The sequence below is a fragment of the Euprymna scolopes genome, chromosome 43 (assembly GCF_053919585.1).
Source record: "Euprymna scolopes isolate OS-2025 chromosome 43, ASM5391958v1, whole genome shotgun sequence".
Classification (NCBI taxonomy): Eukaryota; Metazoa; Mollusca; class Cephalopoda; order Sepiida; family Sepiolidae; genus Euprymna; species Euprymna scolopes.
The window spans coordinates 46,301,880-46,327,574 of record NC_136524.1 but is presented as its reverse complement, the minus strand read 5'-3'; the positions used below and the strand labels follow the sequence as shown (position 1 = coordinate 46,327,574).

The window sequence follows — 25,695 nt, the reverse complement described above, 5'->3', positions numbered from 1 at the left end:
ATTCAACTACAAATATGAGATAAGATAGAAAGATAGAGATCAGAAGAAAGAAAGGAGTCAGAAGAAAAAATATTAATGATAATGTCGTTCAAATTCTGTCTGTTTAAAATATGAAATCAGCTGATATTTGGGCTTGACAATGAACGCCCTGGAAAAGTCACTTCTGATTAATGTTTAGTTTTAAAATATGCAAACGAAGAAATGATCTGCAGGAATTTTAAAAATGGTACCTTTTCTTTTATTGTAAATTGAACTCCTTAATAAGAAAAAATTAAAATAAAATGGCAAAGTACACCTGGGCTTCAACAGGAGGATCATTCAATTCGTAGTCGGATGCTCTATCACTAAACTATATCTCAAGATTATAATAAATCTGTTTGTTTTTTTTTAAAGAAATGATTTGCTGAAATTTTATTATTTCCCTTGGCCGGTGTAATGTTAAATATTCCCCTGTAAAAATTATTCTTTTTTTTATCTATAAGAGAGAAAAAAAGCTATTTTTAAGGTAAGATTTTTTCCGATTTTTAATAATTATCAGATTAATTTCTGTACAAAGCATATCTAAGAACACTGCCAGACATATAAGTTAGTTTTGTGTGAAATTTGCAAAAGATAAGCTCAGCCATTTAGGAACCTATAAGGAAGGAACTCACACACCTACACACGCAAATTAACTTTCACATAATAGTAGAGGTACATGTTTAGGTGTTCTTTAATGCGTATGTGGTGAGAGGTGGTTTGATCAAATATTTGCTTAGCCTGGAAGGATGGTATAACAAAACAAACACTACTCCCACTCCTCCCTAATTTGAATATTAAAAGACTGTACACTAGACAGATCAAATAGGATAGCAAATTGAATACAATTAATAGTAGTAATAATATTAATAATATGGGTCCGGCTTGAGAGACACACCAAATTTTCATAAGTAATATGATTTTTAATATGAGATTCTTATTGTGTTTGAATATTTGTGATGAGGATTGATAATTCGTATTAACTGGGAAAAAGATACCCCCACCCCCAAGTCTGACAAGAAACACCCGGAGGTGATATTGGCTGAAACGTTGTGAAAATAACACTCAAGACGAGAACAGTAGTCTGAATAACTCAAATAGAAATTCTTATCATTGCAATATCTTATTGTATTGTTTTTAGATCCATTTAAACATTTCTAACAGGGTTATTTTTTTTTTTTTGGAGGGGGGGGGTACCATTAGTCAGATTCAGGTTTTGTTTTCAATAAGTTGTAATTTTTAAAAACTGCACAAACTTTAAACATTTACTTTTTTTTTTGCTTGGGGGGGGGGATCGCTTATTAAGGCCCTAGAGCTACTCTAAGATGAGGGCTTACGAGTGTTAAGTAAATGGTGAAATAACTGATCATCAGTTATGGTGGAACTTAGGTAGGGTTTACTTATATAAGAGGACGACTCAGCAAGAAGTTATTTACGTTAGACTTTAAAATGACTATGTTCTATTTGGCTAGGAAGCAGCCCCACGATAATGTGTTTGTTCCACATACAGTTAATAAGAAAGAAACTTTGCTCATAGAATTTTCGATTAGTTTTAGGTTAAGATTGACAGCGAGGGATGTTTTGTAACAATGCAGTTGAGAACATGTTCATAATTTGGGCTTTAATGATAAAAAGGTTTTGTTATTTAAAAAAACGCAATTTTCAATTTATTACATCAATGTTTGAAACTTAGTTTAAATGTAAAGTTCTTGCTGAGCCATCCTCTTCTATAATTAAACCCCACCTAAGTTCCAACTGTCCATTACTAAATACATACATTAGGTCATAAATAGGGCTAGGACAACAGCATATTCTTTTCATTGTTTTAACTATCCGTTGATATCTTATATACTTTTATATAGAACTAGCAGGGGTGCCCAGCTTGCCTGGGTGGTTTGGAGGTTTAAAAGAAAAGTTTTGGTAGGAATATAGGCCTGAATCCGAAGCCTTGAGGTGAAGGTGGAAAAAGGGAAAAAAAACTGGCATCTTACCTGCTCGGCCACAACGGGAGAAGAATGAAAAGCGTTTTAATTTTTTTTTTTTTTTACATAGGCATGACCACTTATCAAGGCAAAGAAGTCACTCGAGGATAGGGTTTAAAGAGTGAAAAGTAGAAATTGGACAATATAGTAATCGTCAGTAATGGAAATTCAGTAAATTTGTTAACTTAAGGTGAACGGCTCATCAAAAACTTGTTTACATTGGACTTGAAGACAACCATATTGTAGTCAGCTGGAAAGCAGAAAAACGGGAGACAATACCACAGGCGTGCAGTTCTAAGAAAGAAGCTTTGCTCATGGAATCTACGCTTAGGTTTAGGCACAGATAAAGAGTGGGGAAAATTATTGAAAGTGTTTTCTGCTAGACGATTGTTTCTTGTGAAAGTTTGGCAAGGGGGAACATAGATTGGAACTCAGTCGAGCACTTACCATGAAAATAACGATAAAGCAGAGACAAACTCGCAACATCTCTTGTGAGAAAGAGGTTGCAGGGAAGAGAAAAGAACATCCCCTATGAGGCTACGAAGTCTATTTTGAACTCTATCAAGGTAGGATAAGTCCTTTCTAGCAGCTCCTGCCCAGATGTGGCAACAGTACTCCATCTTTGGACGTACCTGGCTCTTATATAGGTTGGTTAGTTGTTTTACGGCATATCAACCCTTTTCGGGTTATTTAATGCCGAATCCAAAGATTTTGAAGAAAAAATTTTTTTAATAGAATATATTTGTTGTTTTCACGTCGGTTTCTATTTAACCCATAGTTGGGACCCTAACAGGTACTACCACTCCAGGTCAGAGTGGACCTGGGAACAATGGTAATTAAAGGGTGGCTCCACACTCCCCAAAGCCCACAAGCTGGGGCCTCACCACTGGATATAGTTTAAGGTCATATCCACGACCTCTTATATAGGTAGAGAATTGCATCAGCGGTAAGATATCTACTGGATCGATAGATCAGCCACAACGGGAGAAGAATGAAAACCGTTTTAATTTAACGATTAAAAAGTTAAATGACAGGTGCGTGAATTTAATGTGGTCAAACATCATGCCATAGTCAAGGAATGAAATTAACTTTGGCTGCAAGCCAGTTTCTGTGTTTCCCTCCAAAATGAAGAGGGGAGCGCCCAAATGAATAACAATTGTCTGATATAAGGGTTTCCCCAGCATTGATCAAAACCTCATTGCCTTTTCTGGACGTCCCTAGCCAAGTGTTTTACTATGGGTTCTATTTCACTTTTCTACTGAAAAGCCAATGAAACACGCAGAGAATAAAAAATATTGCAGAAATAGCGTGTAAAAGTTGCCCAAATTAAAGACACACGCGACCTTGTTTCATAAATTGTAGACATTATATCTAGACAGTATATAAAAAGTTTTAAGAATGAGTGACCCCACCGACCCCCCCCCCAAAAAAAAAATACCTTTGCCAGACATACACAAAAAAAAATGCACACACACAAGCACACACATTTTCGCTTTTATATAATAGATGTGATTCTCGGTTGATTAACTGTGTCAGATATATACTCTAGAGTCAAAACAATGAAAAGAGTATTCTGTTGTCATAGGCCTAGTTATAAATACATTAGATCACCAAAGTTAAGTAACTCTGAACCTAGTAAGTGCCAGGTGGGTGACCATTTGTGAATACTAGACACTGTACACAAATGGACCTCGATATCTTGCAAGAACTGCAAAAAAAAATGTTCTCATCTTTTAACCAGGATATATATGCAACTGAGGATTGCTTTAGAACTTGACATTCCCATGAAACTTCTTCCTATGAGATAAACTGGTTCAACCTGCCTAGGGTGGATGCTGCTGGCATAACCATAACACATAATATTGAAAGCAAACATTTGAAGAATTCTGGGGTTTTTGTTGGGTTCAATTATTAGAATTCCTTAAAAAATTAAAACATAGATGCAATCATAATGTCAAGAATGCAAGTGGTCAACAACCCCCCCCCCCAAAAAAAAATTCAAAATAAAGATTAATTTCTGATTAATTTCTTAACCTGGAGGATTATGTCTCCCACCAATTTTCTAACATAAGGGGCTAGAGTGCACAGTTGGATGGAGCATGGAAACTGCTAAAAATGGACTTTTCTATCAATGGCTCTTAGTGTTTCGGAAATTAGAAAAAATATCCAGTTAAAAAAAAAAAAAAAAAAAAACTCAAATGTTCAATTCCAAGAAAAATGGTAAAGGTTTGAAGATTGGCAGTTTTTCAATTTCGCGATAGCATTATCTCACTTGTTTCATGAAAACTATTTTACTACCAAATTGCTGAAAGGCTTAAAAATTGACAAAAAAAATTTTTTTTTTTTTTTTTTTTTTTTAAATAAGAAAATGTCTAATAGACCCAATTTTTTCACAGTAAACCAGAAACGTCCCCAAGTTTGCTGTCCGTCGTATCAACGAAATGTTGCATCCCTCTGCCTGTTCTACAAGTACTTTAATGGAGAATGCTCTGATGAACTACAAGCAATTGTACCCCCTCAACATGAATACCCCTGACAAACCTGACCAGCAGCTAAATCTATCCCCTTCACAGTAGAGATCACTATGTGTAACAAAGCCTTTTACTCCAATAGTTTCTTCCCTGCTAGACTTTGGAATTCCCTTCCGGGATTCTGCTTTCCCAACAGTACTGACATGCAGAAGTGTAATGTTAACAGACATCTTGCTACTCATCTCCATAATATCCCTGCAACTTATGCCCCCAATAGTAGCCCCCTGCTTCAAAGTGGCACTGTGCCTTTTGGGGTGAAAATTGAATAATAAAAAAAAGAAAAAAAAAAAAAAAAAAAAAAATTAATCAAATATTATATTGTACTGCCCTTAAATGAAAAAAAAAAAAAAAAAAAAAATCTAAGTTTCAAAATTTTTGCCAATTATTGATAAAAATCCTTAAAATTCGCTGTTTTTTTTCTGCCCGAAATTTGGCACAAAACTGTAAAAAGTTCAAAATACCATAATCCAGATTTTCCCCGGTGTATATTTTCTGAAAATATAGGTTTATACATCTTAAATCCGTATATGATGAAATCTGACCCGTGGCAATTCAAAAAACGAATTTTACACAGAAGCCAATTCTCAAATATCTAATGCAGGCCGTTTCTGGAGCATCCATTTCCGATTTAACCCTTATTTGAATATTTTGAGATCAAATTAAATTCTGATGCTGAAATTTCTGAAATGGGGAGGGTGTTTTGTACCTATTCTGTGCTTTACCCTTACAATTTAATAAAAACAGATATCAACTTTAATTAAACTTGAATATACTATTTAAAAAATAGCATCGATCAATAAGTGCACTAGCACCACACACGGACATGAACGATGGTCATGAGTTGAAGTGCTTGGACAAATCTGGATTTGAGGCCAACAACAAAATTCTTCGCTCCAACCGACTCGAGTTGCTTTGCAAAACCTCTCAAGCTCACAATTTGGAAGACATGATAAACCGATTGTGGTTAGGTTCAGATCCGAGTGCAAACTCAGCCATTCTGCAAACATTGCAGCAAGTATGGTCATTCTACATAGTACTGGAAGAAAGCCCGCCCAGTCTCTGACAATGATGATGCTCTGTTTGAGAAACTATGTTGAGGTGGTGATGAGGTTTTGTATGTTGTCTTAATAGTTGAACATGGTTTATTTCGTAGAGTCAGATAGTAATGTTGATGAGAATTTGGAAATGAAGTTGCCAATTTTCAAGCTTGCGTGTTGGCACAATGACATATTTACTTCTTTCTAGACTCGGCCTACTACCTAGATTTTGTTTTGGCCTTGGTCCTCAAAACCCAGAAATCTATCATTAATAAGTACATTAAACAAGTCATTTTTTTCTGTTATGTAATATTCTTCAACCACTCTCAGGGAATCATTTTGAGCCAAATATTTAACAAAAACGTGTTTCTGGCCTATAACGGCCAAATATGGTAATTTGGACCTAGACCTTCAAAAATTGAAATTTCTGAAAAATACATTTACCACTGTAATTAGCACAGTAATATGCTTCCAACTAGCCCTACAGCATTATCAAAGATCATTTTAAGCCAAAATATGCCCAAAACATGTTTCTCACTTATATTAAAAGGTTGCCATCTTCCGACATAGATTTGGGATCATCAGGTGGTGTATGTATGTAAAATTGTGTTCTCTTTCTGAATATGCAGTCAAATTTGATGTATCTCTTTACAATAAGCCATGAATTATAAATTCAGATGTACGAATTTCAATTTTTTTAAAACTGGCACAGTGGGGTGTCTATTTGTGAACAAAACTAAGTATTATAGTAGTATTTAAATATAGCTTTGAGAATAGGCATTTTTCTGCCTCCTCACCAAAGGAGAGCTTAATCTGAGTGTAGCCATTGTATGCCTAAAGAGCATTCATGGCCGGTATTTACTACTCCCCTCAAAGTAAAAAAAATTGAATAGATATGACTTAATCTCAGAAATAAATCAAAGAAAAGTTTTCACATAGATTTTTGGATTTCTGTAAAAGATGGAAATTCCCATAGTCGATCAGAACTTGTGCATTTTGGGACCAGTCCAATTTTCAATTTTGTAAATCCTCTATCTGGCCCAAAATATACCCCTATTTTCTGAGATGCAACCATAAATCGTACTCTACATGAATCCTTGATATAGCTTTCACAGTACCAGGAATCCTGATAAGCAACAACTATATATTCATCAGTTGATGGTAATTTTTGTCATTTCTATTCTGTTTTACTGAAAATTCAACTATGCAAACAAAGAAATAAAATGGTAATTTTTTTTACCTTGTTTCCATCTTAACATTTAAAATGATTATTTTTATAGGTTTTAGAGTATGCTGAAAACAAATATGGCATTTAAATTTTTTGCAGATAAGTAGCTTTCCAGATATTAAGCAATGTCATTTCTTATGTTATCACTGGTGGCCATCTTAATACGCACGGGCATGCAAACGTAACCCCAAGAAACTATGCGCAAACACACATACCAAGATGGCCACATGCAATAACATAAGAAATACATTGCTTAATATCCAGAAAGCTACTTATTTGCGAAAATTTAAGTACGATATTCGTTTTCAACATACCTGAAAACCTTAAAAGATTGTCATTTTAAAGAAAAATGTTAAGGTGGAAACAAGGTAAAAATTTACAAAATGCATCACAATGAAATTCTTTATCGAATCGCCTAATTATTATTATTATTATTATTTAGATATCTTCAGTTAAAAAACGGGTTTGTTTTACAGATTCGAAAAAATGGTCTTGACAATGAGTTAAAAATAAAGTCAAGTTTCATGATATATTTTATTTAATTGTTAGGTGGAAGTACAGAATAGTTCACAAAACACCCTTCCTTCCGCATGTTAAGAATGGGTTTCTAAATAATAACGTTATTTCAGCATGCATAAGTGCACAAGTACCTTTTATTTGTTATATATTTGTTTTATTTTTTTTAGGGGGGGGGGACATTACCACTAAAAAAAACAAAAAAAACAAACGCATGTACTTATTACATTTTGCCTTTTTTTTTAACGCTTTTAGTACATGTGTACTACAAGCGTTAACAAAATAGTATTGTTTGGAAACCAAATTTGAAAAGCTTGATAATTTTTTTAATTTGACAAACCCAGAATAAAAAATAAAACTTTTCTGCTTTCGTTTTGAAAGCAGAAAAAAACAGTTTTGTATTTTTAAGAGAATAAAATAGGTACCTCCAAACTGTTGTGTACTACGTCATAATGCTAAACAAAAAACACGACGTCATCAGTTCGTGTGTTCATTGTAATTTCTATGGAAGAGCATTAGCACTATAAAATTTATTTGCAAATAACCTTATTTTACTATCGTTATTATTTTAGAACGGTAAAATAAGTGCACAAGTTCACAAAAAAGTAATTTCTCATATATTACGAAAAACAACTAGTCCGTGTTAATGATTTGAAGATATAAGAAAAAAGCTCAAAGAATTCAAAATTTATACATTAAACGATAAATTTATCAGAAATTTCTGAATAAATAAAATATACAATAAAAAATGAACAATAAAAATGAACAATAAAAATGTATAAAAAATAATATAAGACTTACCTTTTGTAAAGCAAATAGATTTTTAATAACAAACTAGACAGGCGATAAAATTAATTTTAACCTGTTCTGTTGATACATGTATCTACAAATGCTTGTCCTTACAGGCTTCCGTATATTTTTGAAAAGAGCACAAATTTTGATTTCAACCTCTGTTATTTTAAATAATCAAATCAACTTTTTTTTGGTTGATTTTTCTTTTGCAATTCTTATTATCTCAAGAATCATATATTATATTATATGAATATATTTTTTAATATTGGAAACCTGTTATATAAAAAAAAATCGGTTTAAACGTCATATCGTGTAATATTTGAATTTAATATCATTTAAAGCTTTTTAACATTAATAATTATTTTTTAGAATTCGTTTTTTTTGTGGTAATTCAAATAATTATGTTACAGAGTTAAAAAAAAAAAAAATTGTTCATTTTATTTTTTTAACATAATATTAATGATTTTATGTCCAATTTTATTTACAACTTTGAGGTAAGTGAAAAAAAATGATGGGATTTTATATATAATATATATATGATCTTTCCAGTTTTAAAAAAATGTTGAAATTTTTATCGACCTACATTTATTTTTTTCAGTTCTCGTAACATGAAATGGGGGGGGGGGGGGGGTAGAACACCTAAAAAAAAAAAACATCCCCTAATATATTTAATGAAACCTACTTTTAATATGTAAGTTTATTTAATAAATATCGAAAATTTCAGGTAAATATGACTATTATTTGATTTTTGTTAGATTTTTAAAACATAGGTGTGTCAACGTCTTAAAACACGTTACTACATAGGAATGTAGTTTTAATGCGTCGATAATGTAAACACGATTTGTCTTGCATTTTCATTATTTATGTAAGCTGTAAAAAAATTTTTAAAATATTAGTTTATTTGAAGCTTCTTTGAAATGGTAAAAGTTAGGATGATAAATTAATTACAGTTACATCATGTTACATACAGGGGAGGGGTTAAACAGTGGCGTGCGTTGGAGGTACCTAAGTATACAAACTCGTTAATGCCCTAACAACGATGGTTAGCGCATAGCTAAACCATCACTGTCATCGTTTCTCTTTAAGCGATTTGAATTTCTATAAAAGATAACATTTTAAAGAAATTTCTGCACAATTAATAATTATCAAATATTTACATATTATACATGAAAATAATTCTGAAACTATTATCTATATGAAAATGGATAATATATACCAATTTATCTTATCAATTTTGAAATATTCTTCGTCAACTTTGCTCGGTTGTAACTTTGCTTCCATTGGTCATAAAAATAAAAATCAAACGCCAGTAGAGATGGACTTCTTTGTTTATATAGCCTGTAAAATTTCAGGCATATCCAATCAAATTTAACCCCACACATATGTATCCAAACGTAGCGTATGAAATGTAAACAGTGAAAAAATAGTTTGCCTTTTGTCATTTTTTACAGTTTTTTTCATTTTTAACTTGGAGCATAAAAATATTGAACGCATAAAAGAAAACTAAATTAACATCATTGGAATGCTTATTCTATTCTCTTTCCATCAATGTAATTCTTTTAAAAATTAACCCACAAATAAAAAAGATAAGACTTGTTGAAGCACATTAGGTATGTAATATTGCCGATGTCCACGAAAATACAGCATACACTTGTAATGGTATTACTACACTATTACCTTACATTCATTAACCCTTATCCTTGAGTGGTCTTTGAGCCTTGATAAGTGGTGACTGCCAAGTTATAGAAAATAATAAAATAAAATGCCGAGATAAGTGGAGAGCACATAACTGGTATTCCCAAATGGTCATTCATTTAGTAATAGCCAGGATCAACATCACTTAATTTTAGTGATCTGATGAAAACTGGTGTGTCAACATGATTACGATGCATAAAAGATAGGGTATCCTACACCAAATCCAACCTTTATTATTTCATCCTCTTTGCTTTTTTTGCCTTGATAAGTGGAGACTCAGTAGCAAAGGAAAAATAAAATGTTATATATTGAGACCCTATGACAGTAAGCAGAGATTATGCTAACTAGTATGAATTTTGGCAAGTCAAGATCAAAGTGTAGTATTTGTTCTTCAGATGCTGCACTTCCATTTCTTGTTCTCTTTCGGTGGAGGAGCAGTCCTTTACAACTGAGACAATTTTTTTTTTTTTTTATTTCTGTATCTTTTCTCCACGTTAAAAAAAACGACCCTGGTGTCTAACTGTCCCGTGGGGAGGTATTGTTAATAGGTACATTAGTACATGTCAGGATAACCTGGCGAAAAATGATAGATACATCTACAACTAGCATGATCAAGGCAGTGGTTCGAAGGTTACTTCCTTAGACAAAACGCGCAAGACCACTAGTCTTTCCCTCTTAAATAAAGTTAAAAAAAAAAAAGAGTTGTTAATCTAACCGGTCCCACTTTATCAACTAAGCTCCAGCCTCTGTCCCATCGCCTCAACGTTGCATCACTGTGCCTGTTTTACAAATATTTTAATGGAATGTGTTCTGATGTACTCGTTTCACTTTTACCCCCTTGACGTACATATCCCCGATAAACCTGCTTAGCAATAAGATCTCACCCCTTCACTGTTGATGTCCCTATTCTAACAGAATCTTCCCTCAAACAGCTTGACTTTGGAAATCACTTCCTGCTTCCCTGGCTGTACTGATATGCAGAAGTTTAAATATAACAAACAAATATCTTATTAATCTTTCCTAGACATGGGCCCAAATAGTAGCCCCTAACATCCAAGTGGCGATATGCTTTGTAAGAGGTGAACAGGAGTAAAAAAAAAAAAAAAAAAAAAAAAAAAATTTTTTTTTTTAAAAATGATATGATAGACTACGTCGCATGTTCAGGGGGACAGAACAGAGTTGCTAGTCAGTCAAGAAGCGAAAGAGTTGAAATGCATCTGTAGAGAGAATATAAACGAATATGGTCTCGAAACTACCTGTCCACCACCATCTTAAAAGCTAAGTTAAAAAAAAAATAAAATACGTAATCAAAATTAGATAGGTCTCTCTTATGAACAACCGGTCTAAAAAAAAAAAAAAAAAAAAAAAAAAAAAAAACTGACTGCCAACAAGTCTCCATTGTGTTTCCATGCATAAATAAATTCATCTCAAGTTCAACACAAGAACAATGACCACAGAAGGGTCACGGCCTACACATGAAAAAAATTGTGATAAAAAGAATGGAACGCCAACCGCGCATGTATGTAAAAACGACTGTTAATCATTTTGTGATCTCTTACTGACAATAATGCACATGTGCACAAGTATACATGTGTTGGAAACGTGTGTAAACTGTGCATCTAACTTTTTGTTTTTTAACAAAGGAATCACCACTTATCAACGTCCAGAGGCCACTTAAAGATAAGGGTCAATGAGTATACAGAAGTGAATGGGGGCAATATCGTAGTAATCGTTAATGGAAATTTGGTTAATTGGATTGCTTAAGTTGACAGCTCATCAAGAACTTGTTCACATTGAACTTGAAGATGAACATACTGCAATGATCACAGACCCTGTATTTGCTTGGAAGGAAGCCGGCTCAACCCAATTGGGATGAAAGCCATTACAAGTAAGCAAGAAATTTGAATTTTTCCTTGACAGTAGACTTGAGTAAATCTTTTTCCCCAGGTCAGTGTGCTTGGAGATTGCAACTCATTGAGCATTTTATTTCTGAATCAGTTATAGGAGGGACATGTGAAATTTACCAACATCTTATATCAATATTAAACCAATGTCTTTCACTGAATTTGATATGAACTGATAAAAACACACACACACACACACACTGCTGTAAGAAGTTTTCTCACATGTAGTTTGAGTTCAATTATGAGCGGGTGACTAAACACTAAGTACGCCACAATCACGTTGACACACCGGTTCTCGCCAGATCACCGAAGTTAAGCAATGTTGAGCCTGGCCAGTACCAGATGGGTGACCATTTGAGAAGGCTAGGCACTGTATGTACCTTCTGGGAAGGTTGGGTGTGGGGCCAGCACCCTCACCCTGTAAAAAGAACTCCTTGCTACAAAAGCATCTACAAAGTTGTAGATGGCCTATGCCCCCTCCAGGAGCTCAAGGGATGTGGATGGGACTAAACACTACAATAAATGACTTTTTTTTTTATTTATGTTCTTGTAGACTTTACATATCTCCACTTCCTTTCATCTTTTTTCTTTGCCAATTTTTCATTCCATATAAAAATGGTTTTGAAGAACACACATTGATCTCATGAACTGTTTAGTGGTCTTCTGCTAATTCCAATTTCTTTGGCGTATTTAGAGCATGTATGGTGTATATGAACACAAGCTCGTATTAGAAATTTCAAATATTCCGGTTTTGCATTAAATTTGATGCAGTTATTGGACAGCAATTAAACAAGATTCCCTGAATTTCAATTTCTTTGTAAGACCCCTTAAGCTCAAGCCTTCTAATTTTTTTTACAAGAGATCATAGTAGTACAAAACTTTTACCCATCTTGGGACAGGTATTTTTCTCATAGAAAAATAAATGGTAACATGATACATCTCTTGAAATGCTACTAGCAGGGTTAATGGCTTGGTGGTATAATGCTAGACACTAGGCTAGGCAAATTTCACTGTCTAGTCACATTGATAAACCGTAGAGATGACAGACTGTGTTTCTGGATAACTATATTACGTGTGTAAACATATCTATTTATATAAAATTAGGTATATATGCAAAATTGTATTAAAAAAATTTGAAAAAGAATTGGCTCTGCTTTCAAATTCTTTTTAAATTGTTAAAACTAGTATTTTTGTTATTGTAGCAAAAAAAAAAATAAAAATAAATAAAAATAAATTTTAAAAAATCGAAAATTGAAATACTGAATTTCAAGTCAAACCAAGGGTCTCTGCTGAATTGTCATGTCACAGTAATGAAAATATCCCAAAATTACAACAAACGATAAGGTAGAAAATTAAAACAGTTTTCGAAGACAATTAAAAAGATTAAATCTAAATTGGCCAAGATTTTCAGTCTTCAGAAAATATTTACCTCCCTTTTGTTACAATTAGAACTCTCCTGTTTCTTTGGGTCTTTTTTTTTTTTTTTTTTTGCAAAACTTAATTTTTGCTAATTGTCTTCAAAAACTATTTTCATTAATTAATTTTCTACCTTATAGTTTTTCATAATTTTTGGATATATTCATTACTGTGACATGACAATTCAGTTGATACCATTGGTTTCACTTGAAATTCAAGTTTTCAAATTTTGCTACAATAAGGAAAAAAAAAATCAGGTTTAAATATTCAAGAGATTTCATTGAGCAACGGTTAAATAGAAAAAAATTGACAGGACATGTTAAAAATAAAATGTTTAAATTCTTTTATTTTTGACTTTGTTGAATTTTCTAAAAATTCAAAATTGATATAGTTTAGTTATTTAATTAAAAATTAATTTATTGAATTAAAAAAAAAAAAAAAAAAAAAAAATGTAACTTTGAACTCACCTTTCTGTTTTAATGATTATTAAAAGTTTATTTAAATATATATTGGTGGACGGAGAGGCCGCAGGGGAGACAACCGAAGCAGACTTGCCAGGACACTATATATACAAATGTTGGCAAATTTGGGCATAATTTACTGGTTTGAAAATATAAGTTCTTTTTTACTAATTGTCATAAAATTTTAAACAAAGAATAGCATTATAATCTTCAAAAAGCCTCCAAATTTTCATACCATAGAACCAAAGATGTGAGCATTTCAATATTCAATTAGGAGTCTGTGTGTGTGTGTGTGTGTATATATATATATATATATATATATATATATATATTCAAACCAATAAAACATGGTCAAATTTGCCTATATTTGTATATATAGTGTCATGGCAAGCCAGCTTTAGTTTTGCTGCTTTGGGATGTTTTTGTTTGGTCGCCTCCCCTGTGGCCTTGCCAGGCTACTAATATAGATATACCATTTTTTTTTTTGGCAATTTTATAAGTTCCAAATCTCAGCAACTATTGATAAGAATTTAAATAAAGGCTTGTTAGAAAGGTAATAACCTGAATTGTGTAGTGGGCTATGTGACATTTGCTCTTAAGGTTTCACATTAAAAGAATCACCCATCATCCAGAGCCTATTTTTGGCAATTTTTTACAGCTATAAAAATGTTTCAATCATAATCATTTGTTCTTAGTTTTGCATATGAATTACAAAATATCTGATATTTCATCTGGCCTTGATGGAGGGGAGACAAACTTGCTATGGTTTCAAATGATCTGAAATAACAACAAGGGGAGACTTGATTCCAAATATTTCTCATGTTATATATCCTCTCTTCATATATATCAAGTAAATTTCACAGTGTATAAGGATTATTAGATACTGGGACGTTCATAATCAATAGTACCCTATTTCCAAAAGAAGGGAAATATAACATTTTTCATATGTGGAATCAAGTCTCCCCTTGCTGTTATTTCAGATCATTTGAAACTATGGGAACAAATTTTAGTCTCCCCTCCATCAAGGCCAGAGGTTTTGAAGAAATATATAAAATTTTTTTTTTTTTTTTTTTTTTTTTTTTTTAAATCACACCTTCTCATGTCCACATACCATAAAAGACTTAGACACCTCAAAGGCGTGTGGGCCTGATCTCATCCCTGCTATACTAATTAAGAAATGCTCAGCTGAGCTAGCCCCATACTTTCCAAGTTGTACAATAATACCTTGATGACTCTTGCTTCCCTAATAACTGGAAGATGATCTTTGTGGTACCAGTGTACAAGAATTCTGGTTAAAGGACTGATCCATCCAATTATTGCCCTATTAGTCTCCTCCCCCTCTTAGTTAAAATCTTTGAGACCTTAATTAAGCACTAGTCCCCCACCTCTCAAACGCAAATCTCCCTGACAAACAGTATGGATTTAGGCAATGTCGTTCTACTGCATGCATGTATTGGATAAGACGGGCAAAGCTAGGGCTGTAGCCCTTGATATATTCAAGGCCTTTGACAAAGTCTAGCACAAAGGGTTGCTAATGAAAATTAAATCCTACAATATAACTGGATGTATACTAAATATAATTAGATCCTTCTTGGACAACAGAACCATCCAGGTTGTCATTGATAAGCAGCATAACATTAATGTGGGAGTGCCTGGGGGAGGGGGGTCGATCCTTGGATCACTATTATTCTTGATATTCATAAACTACCTCCCTGATAATATTGGGTCTGAGATGGGTATATTTGCTGATGATACAACGCTCTATAATATGCATGAGGGAAGAACAGATGTACATAAATCTAAGACAATGGCAGAATCATTAGGAAATGACTTCCAGACCATAGTGCAATGGGCACCGCAAATGAATAGTAACATTTAATGCTAGTAAAACTAAGCTGCTCTCCTTTAACAATTACGACGCCTCTCCAATCACCTTTATCCAAGACAACTAACTCCTTACCGAAGAATTCTTCCTTCAAACTCCCCAGCCTAACATTTACAGGTAATATGAACTGGAACAAGGACATTGCGAAAGCTGCTGCAAAGAAGGTGGGTTTTCTATCAAACTAGACTACTCACACCCAAGAGTATCCTGTACCTCTACAAGGCCACCATTCGCTCATGCATGGAGTATTGTTGCCCATTTGGGCTGGTGCATCTATCAGTAGCCTCTCCCTCTTGGATAGGGGTTAAAAAAAAAAAAAAAAAAAAAGAGTTGTCCATCTAACAGGTCCCACTTTGTCAACTAAGCTCCAACCCCTGTCCCATCGCCACAATGTTGCATCTCTGCCTGCTTTACAAATATTTTAATGGAATGTGCTCCGATGAACTCATTGCACTTGTGCCTCCTTGATGTACCTAATCTCTGACAAACCTGCTTAGCAACAAAATCTCACCCTTTCGCTGTAGAGGTCCCTTAATGCCAAAAAACTTTCTAATAGTTTCTTCCCACGAACGGCTAGACTTTGGAATTCCCTTCCTGCTACCTGCTTCCCTGGCTGTACTGACATGCAGAAGTTTAAATGTAACGTAAACCAACATCCTGTTAATCTTTTCTAAACATTGTCCTAAACAGTAACCCCTTACGTTCAAGTGGAGATATGCCTTGTTAAGGTGAGTATATATTCTACAGAAGGATACCTATATTGACAAGAATTTTTCTCATTACGATTCATGAAACAGACCGGGAATGGCCCAGACGTCAACGAACAGTCAATTAGCATGCCCCACCCGTAAAGAATGGGTTTAATAGTTTTCTTCAAGTCATTAAGTAAATCATTTTCTTTTTTTTCCTTGGAAAATTTTTTAAACATTATTTTTTGGAAATTCTTCAGTTTACGAAACATGCTAAAATAATGACATTTAGAAATCCATTCTGTACCTGGATAGGGAAAAGCTTTTGTTAACTATTGTACTTTAACTTAGAAAAAATAAATAAATAAATGAAAAAAGATACCGTAAAGATTAGATTGAATTCGACAATCCTATCAAAAAAAAGTAGCACGGTCATCTCAACTGCAAAAGCGCCCTTTTTTTTTTAGGTTAAAAAGGTATGGTTTGTTAAAATACAGTCGACAGATATTTTTTTTTTTCATTTTTAAAAACAACTGTACTTAATTGTCATGCCAAAAATAGTAGTATCTTCAAAAATTACAAAAAAAAAAAAAAAAAAAAAAAAAAAAAATCATCAACTAGAAATTTATTTCTAGTCAAAAGTAATTTACAGAAAATTGGGTAAAATCGCATTTTTCTTAGACGTTATAAATTAGGAATTGGAGGCTATACACAAGGGACATAATTCCGAAAAGAATATTTTAGATTACTATAATGTAGAAAATTACTGTTTATAGCGAGATATATATATATATATATATATATATATATATATATATATATATATATAAAACATGATAGCAGTTGTTCTACTGGATGAATTTTCGTAATTTTTGGATACATTACTATTTTCGATATGACAATTTAAGTACGTAACATCGTTTTTAGTTAAAACGATATATTTAAGAAATCGATTTGTCCCCTATATTTTAACAATCAAAGTTTTATTTAACGCTAACGAAAATTTAAAAGTTGCTGTCATATACTTCTGAGAAGTATTACTTCTCAGAAGATTTATAATTTAGTTACAATTGAAACTTGAAAGATTATTTGATAATTATTACTTCCCCTTCCTTTTTAGCGGGTAAAATTTATCGTAAACATTATTTCAAAATAATTTATGGTTCCGAGATCACGTGTGTGTGTGTGTGTGTGTGTGTGTGTGTGTGTGTGCGTAATAACTGATAAACTCTTGACCTACTGGTTACATACCCTTAAATTAACAGGAAATAGTAAACCAAGCATGATTCATAAACGAGTAAAATCTTTGTTTGGATAGATGAATAACGCGTATGTCAAGCAGCAAAATGCCCATTCCAACTTGCAGACATTTATTACTTTTGCGTATGCGCAAATTCATTCATAACTTGAAGTGGTTTAATTTGAAATCTTTTTTTTAATCTGTCGATAGCTCAAACAATAGGGAACGTGGCTGGAGCGCTAAATATTTCGGTTTCGATTCTAGTCGATTAGACCTTTTTTTTTATTTTTGAAATCAGTAATATATATATATATATATATATATATATATATATATATATATATATATATATATATTGAAAGGTAATTCAAATTTTCAAGAAAACATTAAAAACCTGTAAAGAAGGTATACAGAATTTGTAATTATCCGCCAAAGAGTACAAACTAATTCATAAATATAAGAATATCCGTTTACTTTTGTGAAAGCCATGTATAGTTAAATAAAATTTTTAACGATTGTTATCTTGAACTTTTCGGCTTTCAATTTGGTTAAAATAATATTCCTATTAACTTGCCTCCTCACAAGGTCAGAGTTAGACACAAGTTCAGTTTTTAATGTGGGGAAATCCAGCTCCCAAAAAGATGCACTCTTAATTAAATTAAAATTGTTTCAGTCATGAAGGGTTTCTCCTATACTAACCGAGGAGAGAAAAGGTGAAGTGTGGAATCAAAACAGATACTATTGTGATCTTGAGGAAAGGAAAATGAGTCACATTAAAGCTGAAAAGTTCAAGATAGCCTAGAAATATAGATTTTTGTGTCTATAATTTCAGTAAATAGGTAATGGGTATTTATCAAAGTTACGTGAAGGCGAGAAACAGGTGTTTTCTTCAATCTTATAGCTTTCTACAGGTGTAAATTTTTCTACAATAAAATTTGGTACAAAGTCCAGAGTTCATCCCAATTTTTAATAAATGAATCAATGATGTACATACCTGCCACGAAACGAAAATGTCATTCTAAAAATCACGGAAATTGATTAAGTAGTTTATATATATATATCATTATTTAAGATTTTTAGCAATTTTAGTAGTAAATCGTAGCCATTACAAGACTGATTTTGATTTCTGTAGTTCGAATAGTTATCTCCCTTTATTAAACATTGTGGATAAAGACTAGTTTTCCTATACAAATTTGATTAAAATATAAAAATATTAATAAAAAAAAATACTTGAAGATTTTTTCCGTGTTTTTTTAAGGTAAAACTCTGGACTCGTACCTAAATTTTTTATAAGTCTTTTGTACACCCCCCCCGCCCCATCCAATAACGTAGACCTATTTCGCAAAATCGCATGTTCGTTTAGTTGTTTATTTTTAATTTTATCGGAAAACAAAAAATAGACAAATTTTTACATTTTTAAATAAAGAAATAAATATAAAGAATAAAGACAGAATTTTAGGTACTAGTGCAAGTGCACTTATTGATCCGTGCTGAAATAATAACATGGCGAGGGTGTTTTATAGCTAGTATATACTTTTAACCTTACAACTGAATAAAAAAAAAACCATAAAACTTTAATTAAACTTGGAAATACGATTTAAAAAATAGCGCAGTTCACAAAGTGCACTGTTATTGTTTAATCATAAGTTTTTTTAGGCCTAGTTTAGCAAAAGTTGTTTGGTCACGACCGTGTAGGCATGGTTTTTTGGTTCAAATTCTGTAGAATCACGAAAGAAAAATACCGTAAACAATGTAAATGCGTTAACACTTACAAGTAGAACTTAAAGGAGTTGTGGGTTTGTATTACTGTACACAGATTCGAAAAAGTTGTCAAAAAACAAATATATAATAAATAAATGTTATCAAAGGCAAGATAAATTACTTTTCTAACAAACTGGATATATTTTTCGTGTTTTTATTTAATGTAACATGTTTATTCAGCTCGAAAAACACAGTGTTTACCGATGTATTGGAAAATTCAAGATGGCGTCTGATTCTCTCTTTAACACGGTAAGTTTGGGAAAAGGTGTTATAAATAAAAAACCGGATAAAATACTGTTAAAAACTCGCTCAATATATGTTACCGTGACATAGGTTGACATATATTCGGTGGGTTTTTAATAGTATTTTGTATAGTTTTGTATTTATAACACCTTTTCCCAAACTTACCGTGTTAAAGAGAGAATCAGACGTCATCTTGAATTTTCCAATACATCGGTGAACACTGTTTTTCGAGCTGAATAAATATGTTACATTGAATAAAAACACGAAAAAATATCCAGTTAGGTAGAAAAGTAACTTATCTTGCCTTTGGTAACATTTATTTGTTATATATTTGTTTTTTTGACAACTTTTTCGAATCTATGTGTACAGTAATACAAACCCGGAGTTGTTTTTCTTGTGTAATAAAAAAAGGAGACTATATAAGTTTTTTCAGTCAATTTTTACGACGTGCCTCCTCAGCAGGCAGCACCCCAACCTCATGTTAAGAACAGCTTCCGGAATAAGCACTCCTCACCCTCGAAAGCCGTTCTTAACATGAGGAGGTTGCGGTGTTTATAATACGCTGGGTGGGGCATCATGGGGCACGTCGTAAAAATTAACTTTTTGTTTTGTTTTCAAAATTTAGAAAAGACAATTTCGACATACAAAAAACAAAAACAATTCCAAATCATTTCATGTAAAAGACAAATCATATGCAATATTGTGGCATTGATTTGACACATGCAAAGAAAAAACAAAATTGTATTTAATCTTTGACGATGTAGGAAAATAAAGGTACTTATGCTGAATACGAACAGTAGTGCTATTTTTTTTTAGACAGAATGTTCAAGTTCAATTCAAATTTAATCATTAAATTGTTAAATGAAAATAATAGCTTTTAACGCCCTCCTCCTCTCCCCTTGTTAAAAATGAGTTTTTAAATAACATTTATTTAGCACCGCTCGTAAACTGAATACGTACGAAAATAGGTATTATTATACAAACACCGTGACAGCGTTAGGGTTAGGGTTAGGATTAGGGTTAGGGTTTAGGGTTAGGTTTAGGGTTAATTCGCTGTCACGGTGTTTGTATAGTTTTACCCGAAAATATATTGTCAATTGTATGTAATAAACTTTTTTGTGTGTTCCAATAGCTGTTTAATTTTAACCGACTATAGCAAAAGTAAATTTGTGAGAAAAATTATTTTAGTTATCTCAAAAAAAAAAAAAAAAAAAAAAAAATTAGTACTTGTGCACTTTTGCCACCGTGCTGAAATAATGTTATTTTGAAAGCCATTCTTAACATGGGATGAGAGGGCGTTTTGTAACTATTCTGTTCTTCCGCCTAACAATGTAATAAATAAATAAAATATATCGTGAAGCTTGAATCTAACTTGAAAAAAAAAAAACTATTTAAAAATAACGCGGTGGCAAAAGTGCACCCCCCCCCCCAAAAAAAAAGAAAATTCGATCTATAATATAAAACGGGAAAATATTGCCATAAATTCACTTCCCAACAAATATTTAAAAAACAAAATAAATAACAATTAAGAGGGAAGAGTTCACGATAGCGCGCGAGCGTGCGTTAAATAACAGAAATGAAAACATTACTACTATAAATAAACAATCTTGTTTTGTTTGTATCAATACATTTCAGAATGGAGCGAACACTATTAAACGATATAATGTAAAAATAAGAGAAGTGGGTGTGAGGAGGGGAGTCACTTTTCTTTATTGTTGTCACAATTTGGTAATAAACACAATAGTTGTAAAAATACAGACATGGTTTTGAAAGAAGAGAAAAAAAAAATCCCAACGAAGTCTCATTTAAATATGTTCACTGCAAAACAGAAAGAAATTAAACAACAACAAAAAAATCCACATGGTTCATTGTTAAATACTTCTGGTATTGTAAAAAAATAAAAATAAAAATAAAAAATAATTAAAATAAAATAAAAGTAAAATAGAATGAGTTAGAAAGGGTAAAATGTTTAGATTTATAGTTTGAAAAAAATATTAAAAAGGACAGTCAATTAAGGATGAATAAAATAAAAAATAGGACACCAATTTCACGACAACTGTTATATATATATATATATATATATATATATATATATATATATACACACACACAATGGGAATAACAAAACAATTTAGGGTCCTACTATCATTTGCACTCAGCTAAACATAATATTGATATAATAAAGAGCTGTTTACATACACTCACATATCCCTAAAAGTGGCAGTTGTGATGGTTTTAAATGTACGGAACAGAAACATTATCCGAGAACGTTACACATGAGGCCTTGACTCAAAAGACAAGATTCAAGTCAGAATCTAAGAATACACGATTAAAGAGGATTTAACAAGAGAATTTAGCCATATTTCAAGGCTACCATGAATAACGAACGGGGATATAAATATCAAGTAAAGATAGCATCAAGAAAGGAAATAAATAAAACGACCACATTTTGATTCAAGTTTCTTTTATATATATATATATATATATATATATATATATATATATTATATATATATATCTATATATACACATATTATATATATATAAACACACACACAAAACTTCTAAACTACTTACCTTAAAACGATTATGAATAGTTTTTATTCGTTACCCATGGCTATTAAAGTTCCTAGTATTTACAAAATATAAAATTGTTTTGATAGAAATGATACTAAAAATAGTAATTATTATGTAAATAGATACGAAACTCCTGAAAAGTCTTGAGACATTTTTAAGGAGGTCAAAGGTAAGGAGGGGGGGAACGAACAAAGCCACATGTTTTGGAGAGTAGCCGTAGATACGTAAAAGAAAAAAAGAAGAAAAAAAGTCCATTTCTAAACTTTTCATTTGCATTAATTTCATATATATATATATATATATATATATATATATATATATAACAGTCATTGCTTATCATCCCGGCCTTATTTAATTACTTAAATAATGATTAATTATTTAATTATTTTTTTTTAAGTAAAATTATATGTTCATTTCGTTAAAAATAGAAACTATCATAAATAAAAAAAAAAAATTTAAAAAGAGATTTTACGAAACTATTTCAAAATAAACTAAACTAATTTAAAACAAAACGAAGACCAGTTTAAAATAAACAAAATAAATATGAATTATTGTTGCCGGATTTTGTAAATATGTTCACGAGTCTTTGATCTTTTATTTTTAAAGATCAAGCTGTAACCATATTATACTTATTAATTAAACCCATTAACAAAACAACGATATGCATGCGTGCGTGCGTGTGCGCTCCGTCTCAAGCCTCCATGACAAAGTGAAAATATATAAACAAACAACTGGCCACACTTTTCAATGCCGTAAGAAAAAAAAAATAACACTGTCAGAGTAAAAAAAAATTACATTTATAACGTTTTAGTTGTTTATTTGTTTTCATCTTTGAACACACACAAAAAGAAAACGACCCTTTAAAAAGATCATAATAACAATACCATATTTCGTTAGATCGTTCCGTTCGCATTTTCTGTTAAGAGGGAGAGCAAGAGAAATACAACATGGACGAAAGCAAGAAAGGATCTTAAACCGTTAGGAGCAAATAGAAAATGTTAATAATTATCCTTTACCTTTTCCTTTGGTTCTTCTTTGTATATTTGAGTTTGAATAACAGCGGACTTATTGACAATCCCATCACAGAAGGGCCTTCCTTATATAATGTCGCACGTAGTTTGTATTTGTAATTCTACTACTACAAAATAGCACTTTCGTAATTGTAACATTAGACGTAATAGAATGGGCAGCAGTATTAAGTATAGTGACAAAAAGAAAAAGTAAAAAAAAAAAAAAAAAAAAAAATACAACTAGCAGTTGTAATAGTATTCTTTACGACGGTGGTAGTAGTAGTAGTAGTTAAATAGTAGCGATAATAGTTAATTAAAACCCGTCAACAGTATAACTACTCCATGGGAAGTTGTTATATTAATTGTACATGGAAATTGCTCCAGACAAGGCATGAAGCTATTTGATGTAAGGGGCTAGAAAAAAACCCTGCTTCCATGTAAAAAAAAAAAAAAAAAAAAAAAAACTTGCCAACGATAGGTGTTAAATGAAAAAGATTAGGATCCAGAAAACAGCAGTTCTTTCTCCCTTGTCAGAAACTTTGCTCATGGAATCTGAGGAATAAAGGACGAGATAAGAGAAAGCGAGAGTTACGAGACTGCCAGAAGATAAACACAAGATCCATTTTCTAACTAAAACTTTAAGCCAAGTGAGCAACGGTAAAAAAATAAAGATGAACCGTGTATAAACATAATGTCATAAAAATTTTTTTTTTTTTTTTTTAATGTTATTAAATGAAGTGCTATTTCAAAATAAAAATCTATTTAGTATTACGCATGTAATCAGAAGAAAAACACGTTTGAAATGTGTAAATATGCGATTTTTCACAAAATGGAGTCTTACGGGATGCCGACATGTTATGCGTATGTGTGTATTTATATGTGTATGTGTGTGTGTGTGTGTATATATATATATACGTACGTATATGTGTATATGCGTAAACGTGTATATATATGTATATTATATATATTATGTATATATATATATACATAATATGTATATATATGTATGTATGTATGCATATATATATATACATAATATGTATATATATGTATGTATATATATATATATACATACATACATATATATATATATATATATATATATATATATATATATATATATATATATATATATATTATATACACACACACACACACACAAATATAATATATATGCCCACGTCACAAACACACACAGACACATATATATGGGGGTGGGGGTCGCCTATACAGTAAATTTTATTCAGATTTTTAAGAAACTGGTTAGGGGTTTGTATTACTGTACACATAGATTCGAAAAAGTTGTCAAAAAACAAATATATAACAAATAAATGTTATCAAAGGCAAGATAAATTACTTTTCTACCAAACTGGATATAATTTTCGTGTTTTTATTCAATTTAACATGTTTATTCAGCTCGAAAAGCATACAGTGTTTACCGATGTATTGGAAAATTTTAAATGGCGGCCGACTCTGTCTTTAACACGGTAAGTTCGGAAAAAGGTGTAATAAATAATAAACTAGAGAAAATACTGTTAGAAATTTGCTTAATATATATTACCGTGACATAACTTGACATATATTCGGTGGGTTTTTAATAGTATTTTGTCTAGTTTATTATTTATAACACCTTTTCCCGAACTTACCGTGTTAAAGAGAGGGTCGGCCGCCATGTTGAATTTTCCAATACATCGGTAAACACTGCATGCTTTTTGAGCTGAATAAACATGTTAAATTGAATAAAAACACGAAAATTATATCTAGTTTGGTAGAAAAGTAATTTATCTTGCCTTTGATAACATTTATTTGTTATATATTTGTTTTTTGACAACTTTTTCGAATCTATGTGTACAGTAATACAAACCCCAGGATTTTTATTTTTATTTCTCGTTGTTGTACGAATTATGCATATAATGGCAAATTTTCAGATTATAGCAATTATTTTATTTTGTTTTTAAACATGATCCCTTAGTGTTATTTGTGTATGTTTTTAGTTTCCCAGTTTAGTTTTTAGTTTCCATACGATTATTCAAGTCTTCGTTTTGAAATTGCATTGTTTTTAGTTGTCTAAATTCTATTTTCAAAAGACGATCATTCCGTATGGTTATTCGATCTGTAGTTTTAGAATTATATTGTTTTGTTTTTTTTTTTTGTTTTTTTTTTTTGCGCCCTGAATTCTAAATAATAATAATAAAATTGTAATCATTCCCTACCACTATTCCATTCTTAGTGTTTAAAATTCTATACGGTTATTTAATTTATAGAGTTCAAATTGCATTGCTTAACTCGGAAGTTCTCTTTTCAAAATATGGTCATTCTAAAAAGATTTTTCCGATTTCTAGTCTTAAAATTACATTTACAGTGATGAAGTAAAAATATTCATAACGATTTAAGTTCGATTCTGCCAAGTGAACTTAGCGCCAATAAATATTAGTTATTAAATATTATTATTATCTATTAGTAGATATAATTACGCGAAACCATTTGAAGATCCGAAGAGACTTTATTCTCGAGTTCGAGTGTATAAAATACTCAAACAAAATGTGAAAAATAAAACTGAAAGGACCAGACGACAAGGGTAAATAACTCCGTCATACTTGAACTGATTGTGGTCTTTATTAGCCTGACGCCTTTTCTTTTTTTTTTCTTTTTTTTTTCATTCCCCCCCCCCCCCATTTTTTTTTTCTTCTCTTTTTTTCTTATTTGTTAA

At 31.7% G+C, this 25,695-nt stretch overlaps 1 protein-coding gene across 16 annotated transcripts in view; it reads right to left on the bottom strand.

The window, feature by feature from the left end:
* Nucleotides 1–23,220, bottom strand: part of LOC145268317 (PAN2-PAN3 deadenylation complex subunit pan3-like) — a 412,758-nt gene extending 389,538 nt beyond the window's left edge. For 5 of the 16 annotated variants that reach the window (XM_080123792.1, XM_080123798.1, XM_080123783.1 and 2 more), the window contains exon 1: nt 22,992–23,154. The gene's annotated coding sequence lies outside the window, so the exon portion shown is untranslated. Of the gene's footprint in view, nt 1–21,597; nt 21,716–21,975; nt 22,166–22,991 lie in introns of those variants that run through there. The other 11 variants (XM_080123796.1, XM_080123781.1, XM_080123790.1 and 8 more) reach the window with 9 other exon arrangements.
* Nucleotides 23,221–25,695: the final 2,475 nt, after the last annotated feature.